Below are 8,861 nucleotides of genomic sequence, written 5' to 3'. Positions count from 1 at the left end.
GCTCCATACTGGTCTCCCAGGCACCAGCGTGCCTCGAAAGTGAAGTTCACAGCTCCCGTCTGTGTTTCCATGCTGGGTATTCATCCCTTTACCCGAACATTTAGCAAGGTGCATTTTAACTGTTTACTCAGGTCTATCTTCCTTGAGTGTGAGTTCCCCAAAGAAAGGGGCCACGTTCCTAGTCTTAATGTTAAATCCTAAGGATTTAGGAGTCTGGCCAGAGCAGGCACTCGGTGAATATCCGATGAGTAAAATGAACAATTCTGCAAGAGCTGCTGCCTCTTCGGCACTGGAAAATTAGTGCTTTTTCAATGGACACACGTCTCTCCGTCCTGAGCTGGCAGGAGGTTTGGGGAAGGACTCGCCCCTATTGTCCTTCCCTTGCCTGGCTCTCTGCGGGCCAAAGGGGCCAGAATTCCAGGGTGTTCGCTAATGCCTCTCCTGATGATGCGTTTCCTGTTTCTGGCTAAAGAGAACTCTATGCCATTGTGTATTCTTTATTTTTTCTCTCTTGGAGGACGGGAAGTTGGAAGCAAAGACTTTGCTTTCTGGTGTAATTATTCTATAATTGTTCTATCCCCTCCACCACTGCCTCTTGTCCTTCTTGGCTCTTGCCCTCTGGCATATGTTTTAGAGATGGAGTGGTGCTTTCATATCTGAGCCTTTCCCCGAAAGCCGTGTCACATCCCTTTGGAAGCAGGTGGAGTATAAATAATAAATTAGGGAGGAACATACGATCCAGTGCTCTTCTGACGCTGCGTGGGGGCCTTGCCTGCTAAAGCAGGGCGGGGGGGAGTGATGCCACCCTGTGTGGGGGGTGTGCTCCTGCCCCCCTGGGGGGCACACTCTGAATTCTTGGTCACACGAAAAAAGAGGTCTCTCAGTGTTCCTATGCTCGCTAGCCAAGGGACCAAGTCCCTTGGCTGTGTTACTCTCCAGAGCATCTCTCGCAAATCCCAGAGAAGGGGCTCTGTGCAGGCGGTGAATTCATCTTTACTGCGTGTTGTCCACCCTGACTTGCCTGCCAGGGGCTGTGTAGGAGATTTTGCAGAGGTGGGGTGATGAGAAAACGGTTATGACTCAGAATGACCCGTATGGTTTTACATACAACATGGAGGGGGTCAGGAGCCCCAGCCGAGAAACCCGTTCTCTACAGGGTGGCGTAAACAGGACACTGTTTGAAGTTGGGGGTGAGGACACATTCATCAGGGCTACGTTACATGCGGATAAGTAAGCATGTGGAACCTGCCAAGGAGAAGTGAAAAACAGATGTGATGGCGTTTCATTACGTGCTTTAAAACTATCATAACTCTGGGCGCCTGGGTGGCTCAGTTGGTTGAGGTCCCACTCCTGGTTTCGGCTCAGGTCATGATCTCAGGGTTATGAGATCGAGCCCTGGGTCGGGCTCGGCACTCAGCGGGGAGTCTGCTTGAGATTCTCTCTCTCCCTCTGCCCCTCCCCCCACAGCTTGCTCTGCCCCCTCCCCCCAAAAGATAAAGGACTGATCACAGGAAGTAGACCCCAAACAAGAGTAGGAGCTTGCTGAGAATTTCATGCTAGGCTCCTGTCTCTGCTGTTAGGGCCTGGTCACCATAGGGCAGTTGGGAAGACAAGCTGGCATGGAGCTGGTGAGGGAGAGGACTCACTGGGGAGAAGCAGCGAGGATAAGCTGGAATCTGTGAGAACGAGCTGGAACCGGTGTCTGACTCTCAGCATCTCGATTCGCGGGTGACCTGCCAGAGAGGCTGGAATTCCATGCTAAAGGGCCCCACAGGCAGAGGCATCCGACCCAGGGCTGGGGAAGAGGACGTTGCTTCAGGGCTGGTCAGTGCCCCAAGCGAATCACACGCAAGAGCCCCTTGCCCTTGACAGTGACCTTCAAAGCATAATAGCTGCTGTGTTACTTCCACCTTCTAATTTTTTCTCCTAGTCATCCGTAACCTGGAACCATACAGGAAAGGGAATTGGGGGAAACTGCAGGTCTGTCTTAGCTGGGTTGACGGAGTTCAAAGGGATGCCTTCATTCATTAAATAGGGCTAGAACAAGTTGTACCAGTTTGGAAGACAAGAGGCTTAAAACCGCTCCTAATGCACCTAGAAAAAGAAATGAAGAAAACGGAGAAAATCCATGAGAAAAAAGAGAAAACATTCTCTTTTTTGCCTCCTAAACCCATGAAAAGTTGCTTAACTTTACTAACATTCAGGAACATGGACACTAAAAACAGTGAGAATTTTTACCCATGAGGTTGACCAAACTTATAAAGAGAGAGGCCTGGGACACCTGGGTGGCTCAGTGGGTTAAGCCTCTGCCTTCAGCTCAGGTCATGGTCCCAGGGTCCTGGGATCGAGCCCCACATTGGGCTCTCAGCTCAGTGGGGAGCCTGCTTCCCCTCCCCCTCTACCTGCCTTTCTGCCTACTTGTGATCTCTCTCTCTCTCTCTTTCTCTCTGTTAAATAAATAAATAAATAAATAAATAAATAAAATTTTTTAAAAAATAAAGAGAGAGGCCTTCCAAGGGTGGTGAACAGACGGGGAGAAGGGAAGTCACATTTGATTGTTCTAGACTGACTGTGTTCCTCCCCCCAGTTTTTTTTTTTTTTTTTAAAGATCTTATCCATTTATTTGAGAGAGAGAAAAACAGAGCAAGAATATACAAGGAGGGGGAGGGGCAGAGGGAGAAGCAGCCTTCTCACCGAGCAAGGAGCCCGATACAGGACTTGATCTCAGGACCTTGAGATCATGACCTGAGCTGAAGGCAGGTGCTTAACTGACTCAGCTACCCAGGCATCCCAAAATTTATCTTTTTTAAAATGAGGGATTTGGGGTTCAGAGAGATTAAGTCATCCCCCCCCAAATACCCCAAGCTTTTCAGTGCTCATTCTTGAACCCCCAAATCAGACTATGCTCCCACTTTCTGTCCTTAGATGGCACGTGAGCAGTTCTCCAGAGGACAAGATGACGACTGATCTGCATGGAGACTCCTCAGAGGGCTCCCCTGACATCGGCCATCCTAGCCATCCACTCCCGCCCCTGGGCTCTTATCCCAGTTCCCCAGGCTGAGCCTCAGAGAGGCTGGTCAGTTTCTGCCAAGCGTGTGCATAGGGAGGTGAGGTACTTCGGAAGCTCGAGCCACCGTTCTGAAGTGGCCGCTGTAGCCTCACGTGTAGATGCTAGGAAAGCAGCAGTCTCTGGGACTACATCAAGACAGGACCCTGGAGGCCAAGGGGCCCCAGATGGACGCAGAGAGCACCCTGCTTCTTGACTTTCTATGTTCTGAGTTCCAGGCTCTCGTGAGCCCAGTGAACTCTGGCAGCCAGTATGTGCGATGACCCCACGTCCTGATAACAAACTGTGATTGTACTTAACTGAAGCTTGACGACGTGTCGTGGTAGTTTGGTGCCAAGTTGCACCCTATGTCCAGAAGGTTCAGTGTCCCCTGATTCACCAGTGCTCTGTGCAAACTGCCTTAATCACCATGCCTTCCAGAAGATTGGCAAGGATGATTTAGCTGAATGATGCTGCCTGTGGTCCCACTTGTTCTAGACGCATTATAGTGGCTCAGTCAGTAGCTTCCGTTTCCCATCTCACCTCCTCGTGTGCCGACACGCGCTCTCCCTCTCATACAGCGCCGGTCCTGGTCCTTAGGGGATGTGGATCTTCTACCATCTCCGTATTTGGAGAAGCTTTTGACTCTGAAGCCTGAGCCTGAGCTTTCCGGGAAACATCTGCTGAGGCGTGAGTACTCACTACGGAGGGCATCTTTCTTTTGAAGATTCTGGGGAAAAGCCTTTGGTCTAGCTTGGGCCACCTGTCCACCTCTTGTTTCGGGGAGAGAGAGCAATCTTAATGTATGGCCCCATCAAGATCATAACAAAGGGGACGCCAACTCTCCAAAAGAAAAGTGGGATGATGCTGTTATTAAAAACAAACAAGGAAATATGACCTCCAAATGTCCACCTTAAAAAAAAAAGATTTTATGTATTTATTTGACAGAGAGATCACAAGCAGGCAGAGCAGCAGGAAGAGAGAGGGGGAAGCAGGCTCCCTGCTGAGCAGAGAGCCCGATGTGGGACTCGATCCCAGGACCCTGAGATCATCACCTGAGCCAGAGGCAGAGGCTTTACCCCACTGAGCCAGCCAGGCGCCCCTTCAAATGTCCACCATTACCTGAGGCTTTTGGGTGTATCCTCTGCTCATTTTCCCCTGGGTCCTTACCGCACCAAGGCAAACGGGAAGGTTACTTTGTTCTCTCCCCATGTATCGCACTGTATTCATTTCAGTCCAGTTCCAGCTGCATTAAAAATGTGTAGGCTGGGGTTGTAGGGTCCCTCCAGGGCCTGCCACATCCTTTTGCGTGAGCTGGATCCCTTGAAGCCCTCATGATGACTGACCATCATGTCTGTCAATCTTCTTCTGTTGGTTTGGCATCTCATGGTTTTTTGTTTTCATTTTTGTTTTATTTAAGATTTTATTTATGTATTTGAGGGAGAGAGCGCACACAAGCAGGGGGTGAGGCAGAGGAAGAGGGAGAAGCAGGCTCCCCACTGAGCAGGGAGCCCCATGTGGGGCTTGATCCCAACAGGCTGGGATCATGACTTGAGCTGAAGGCAGCTGCTTAACCAACTGAGCCACCCAGCTGCTCTCACGGTTTTTTATCTTAGTGAAAAGTCTTCAAGTTCTGGGTTTCCCTCCTCCTTCTTGGACAACTGTCCCATCCCAGTAAGTAATCCCAGTAAAGGTCAGTATTAAGTGTGTTTCAAAGACCCTAAAGACATATACTCATTCTCCTCAAAGATCCTGAATGAGACACAACGGTATTGTCTTTAATTTGAAGAAGTTTCCTCCGGGGAATAGAATGCTTACCCAGACTCAGTGATAGTGAAGGAAGGGTGCCTGGGGGTCTGCTGCCACTGCGAGACGGGGTCCATTACCAACAGTCCTCTGGCCCCACCACCTTCTCTGGGCTCTCCCCAGTTCTTTGCACAGATGTGGGGAGAGAGTACCCACGAGCGAACCTTCGCAGGAGGCTGAAGCCCCTGTGCCCACCCACAGACACATCCCAAACTTCTTTAAAACAACATGATGATTTTCCTCTTCAGTTTTTGAACAAGTAAAACTTGAGGCTGGGATGCCTTATTTATTTTAAAATCAGACTTAACTCCTTCCCACACAGCCCAGATGTTCCTTCACTTTTCCTATTTTGATTTCCTCTTGACATGAGGGATGAATGATAGAAACTGGGGCCACCGGAGGTGTTCCTGGAAACAGCCGTGAGCTCCTTGAAGGATTCCTGACCTGCAGACTCCCCCCATCCCTTGATCCAGAGTGTCCCTGCCACCTCTTGACCCTGGTGATCTTGCCTCTGAACTTGGGAAATGGGTAAGCCTGCTAATTCAGGCATCCTTGGCCAGCCTCCATACTCTGCCACATCACAGAGATGGGTGAAGTTCCAGAATAAAAATAAACCTAAAATAAACGGTATTTGAAGACCTTGAAACAGATTAGTTTAGACTGGGTTTGAAAAAAGATTGGTTTGGCAACCCCCCCTCCCCTTTCCTTTAATGTCTTTGCGGGGATTTGTTGTTGTTTTTAAGTGATAGAGCAAAAAGTTCAAATTCTCTTCCTTTAATTTCTTACTTCAAATTGCTGCAGAGAGTAATGAAGGCTCAACTTGGCTCTGATATTTTTCCTTTGTGTAAAGCGGACACTCAATTAACAAGAGGACACTCAGGCTGCTGGGGACCCAAGAGCTTCTCTACCCTTCTCGCTCCCACTGCAGGGAGAGGGAGAAGCAGATATTAAACACCGTTCAAAAAAAAAAAAAATTAAATAAGTGAAGAGGAGTCCTGGTCCTTGAACTACCTCTAAGAGATATCGTGTTACATTTTTTCAGGGTTTCCTAGGAAACCAGTTCCGTGTAAAAACGAATTCTTTGTCTTCTGCTCTTTGCAAAATTGTTTGAACCATCATATCTCATAAAAGGTTGCTTCACAGGCAATTTGAACAGCATTTAAAAAAAAAGAAAGTTTAATCTGCAGTATGCTGCACCAACGAAGGCAATACACCTTTATCGGAGGCTTGAATGCCTGATTGTATTTGCTGCAAACGGATAAGATTATGCCATTATTTCTGAAGCGTGTGTGAAATCAAATCTTGTTGTCTTTTCCCCCTCCCAATCATGAGTCTCCCTCCACCCAACACACCTAAGTTGCACTAAAATATCTCCTAAAATAGTTTTAGGAGATTCTTATCAGCACTTACACAGCAAAGCATCAGGGAAGGGAGAAATAAACCCCTCCCTCCCTCTCTCTCTCTCTCTCTCATATTTAGCGCCTATGGGCTTGGTCTCCAGAGCAGAGACATTGTGTGTCCCCAGTGCCACCCCCAACCAGGTCAGAATCCCACCAGGCCCTTTCTGCTGCCATGGGTCAGCTCTGATGTATATTCCACTACCCCTGCGGAATTCCGTGGGTGTGATGGTTTTGCAAACAAGGGGGTACTTTACCGTGCCCTGGGGCGGGGAATCTCAAGATGGGTAAGGTTTTAGGGTATTGGAAAGTTTGATGGCTTTAAACATTTGAAATCTCAGCTCCTAAATTTACGTCCTATGTGAAAAGCCCCCGGAAAATAGGAGGGGCATGTCCGCAGCATCCACGCAGACGCGCTCCTATGAATGTGTGGGGGATGGGCTGCATATCGCTGTCTGGGTTGTTGGACTTGTGGCTAAGGGCTTAGTCTGCTTACCATCCTCGGTGCCATTAATATGGGGTTCCCTATGGTGTTGTCTTTCTCTTGGTTTCTTATCTTTTTATTTTTTAAGATTTTAGTTATTCATTTAACAGAGAGAGATCACAAGTAGGCAGAGAGGCAGGCAGAGAAAGAGAGGGGAAGCAGGCCCCCTGCTGAGCAGAGAGCCCAATGTGGGTCTCCATCCCAGGACCCCGAGATCATGACCTGAGCCGAAGGCAGAGGCTTTAACCCACTGAGCCACCCGCTGAGCCACCCAGGTGCCTCTTTCTCTTGGTTTCTTACAGGCATTCTTGGTCATGTTAAAAAAGCATCCCCTAGGCCACCTTGCCTGATCAGATCCAGGATGATTAAAAACACCAGCCATGGGTTCACCCAAATGTACATTATGGGTCCATCAGTTAGTTACCAGCTCCCCGAATGTAGGAAAGTTCTTCAGTTTCTCTGTGCCTTATCTTTCAAATGCACATAACAAAGGGTAGGATTCTCATCAAATTAAAGGAGCTCATCCTGGTACCAGGCTTGTGCTGGTGGAAGTGGGGTCCATGCTGCGGCTCTTAGGATGATCGTGGTGGTAATTTTGTTTCTGTATGGATGAATTGTTGTACACCTACTATATATAGTTCCTGCCCTTGATATGCTAACAGTCAAATGGAGAAGCAGATCTTTCCAATGCATGGTGGTACATATTAGAGACTTTTATGCATGGGGTACTTTGGGGGAGGAGAGAAGGAGAACCCCATACTGCCTGGGAGCGCAGGGAAGGCTTGCTGGAGGCTGGGTTCCTAAACCAGGTCTTGATATAGCACATACACTGGCTGATTGAGTTTTATTTTTGTAAAGTGTGTCTATTCATGTATGCACGCATTTATGTGTCTACAGCACGTTTGCACCATGCAGTGAGATGTATGTGTTCTTCTGTGTGCAGAATGGGGAAGCCTGCTGATTTTCTACAGGATCCGTTCCCTCTTGTGTCTTTAAAGTAGTGCACGAGGGCACCTGGGTGGCTCAGGAGGTGAAGCATCTGCCTTCAGCTCAGATCCCAGGGGCCTGGGATCAAACCCTGCATTGATCCAAGGACACCTGGCCTCAGGTACTGGTGGCCATGGGCATACACCTCGTGGACAAACGGGGTGAGTGACCGGGGTGAGTGACCTTTCAATTTTGTCCTTTGGAGTACATTCTGGGGTCCATTCTGGAGACCAGAGAGTCTGGCCCGGAGGGAATAGTTCAGGCTGAGCAGATAGGAAGTGTCCTTAGGTAGGAGGCAGAAGGCTTATTTAGTGAGGGCACCTACCTGTCCTCCAGAGCCCTGGCATCGGGGGAGGGAGGAGGAGGAGAGCAGCTCTCAGGTGCTGAGAGGACCCCAGCTCCCCCCGTGCAAACATCCTGTGGCTGAGGGGGTTACATGCATGACAAAGAGCCAGACTCTCAGGCCAAGCTCCTCTTCTGTTTAACCAGGTCTGGCTGGCTGCTTTTGTTGGCAGATGAGAATTTAGGAGAGAGAAAAAAAGAGACATTTTCATTATCAGCAGGATGGGGACTTCAATCATTTATTTATTTATTTTTTATTTTTTATTTTTTTGTTTTTTAAAGATTTTATTTATTTATTTGACAGAGAGAAATCACAAGTAGATGGAGAGGCAGGCAAAGAGAGAGAGAGGGAAGCAGGCTCTCCGCTGAGCAGGGAGCCCGATGTGGGACTCGATCCCAGGACTCCGAGATCATGACCTGAGCAGAAGGCAGCGGCTCAACCCACTGAGCCACCCAGGCGCCCTCAATCATTTATTTAATTTGAAGATTTTGAGGACCGGGATTTTGGTTTGGAATGGCAAGCCGGAGGAGGAGGACACAGCGCGATATTTGAGTTTTCCAAGCGCTGGTAAACATTCACCTCGTGTGACTTTTCCACACTCCTGTGAGGCAGGCAGGACAGCCGTAACTTAAATTGACTTTGCAGATGGAGAAAATGAACCCCGGGAGAGTTTGAAAGACCCCCCCCACCCCCACCGCGAAACACAGAAGCCAGCTCGGACCGGAAGCCAGGCCCACAGACTCACAACGTTGGTGCTTCTGTCCAAGCTTCTTTGTGTTGCGAGAAGCAAAAACTCTT

The sequence above is a fragment of the Mustela putorius genome, unplaced genomic scaffold (assembly GCF_011764305.1).
Source record: "Mustela putorius furo isolate JIRA1106 unplaced genomic scaffold, ASM1176430v1.1 tig00003923_pilon_pilon_pilon, whole genome shotgun sequence".
NCBI classification, from domain to species: Eukaryota; Metazoa; Chordata; class Mammalia; order Carnivora; family Mustelidae; genus Mustela; species Mustela putorius.
Note: the sequence above shows the minus strand (reverse complement) of the source record.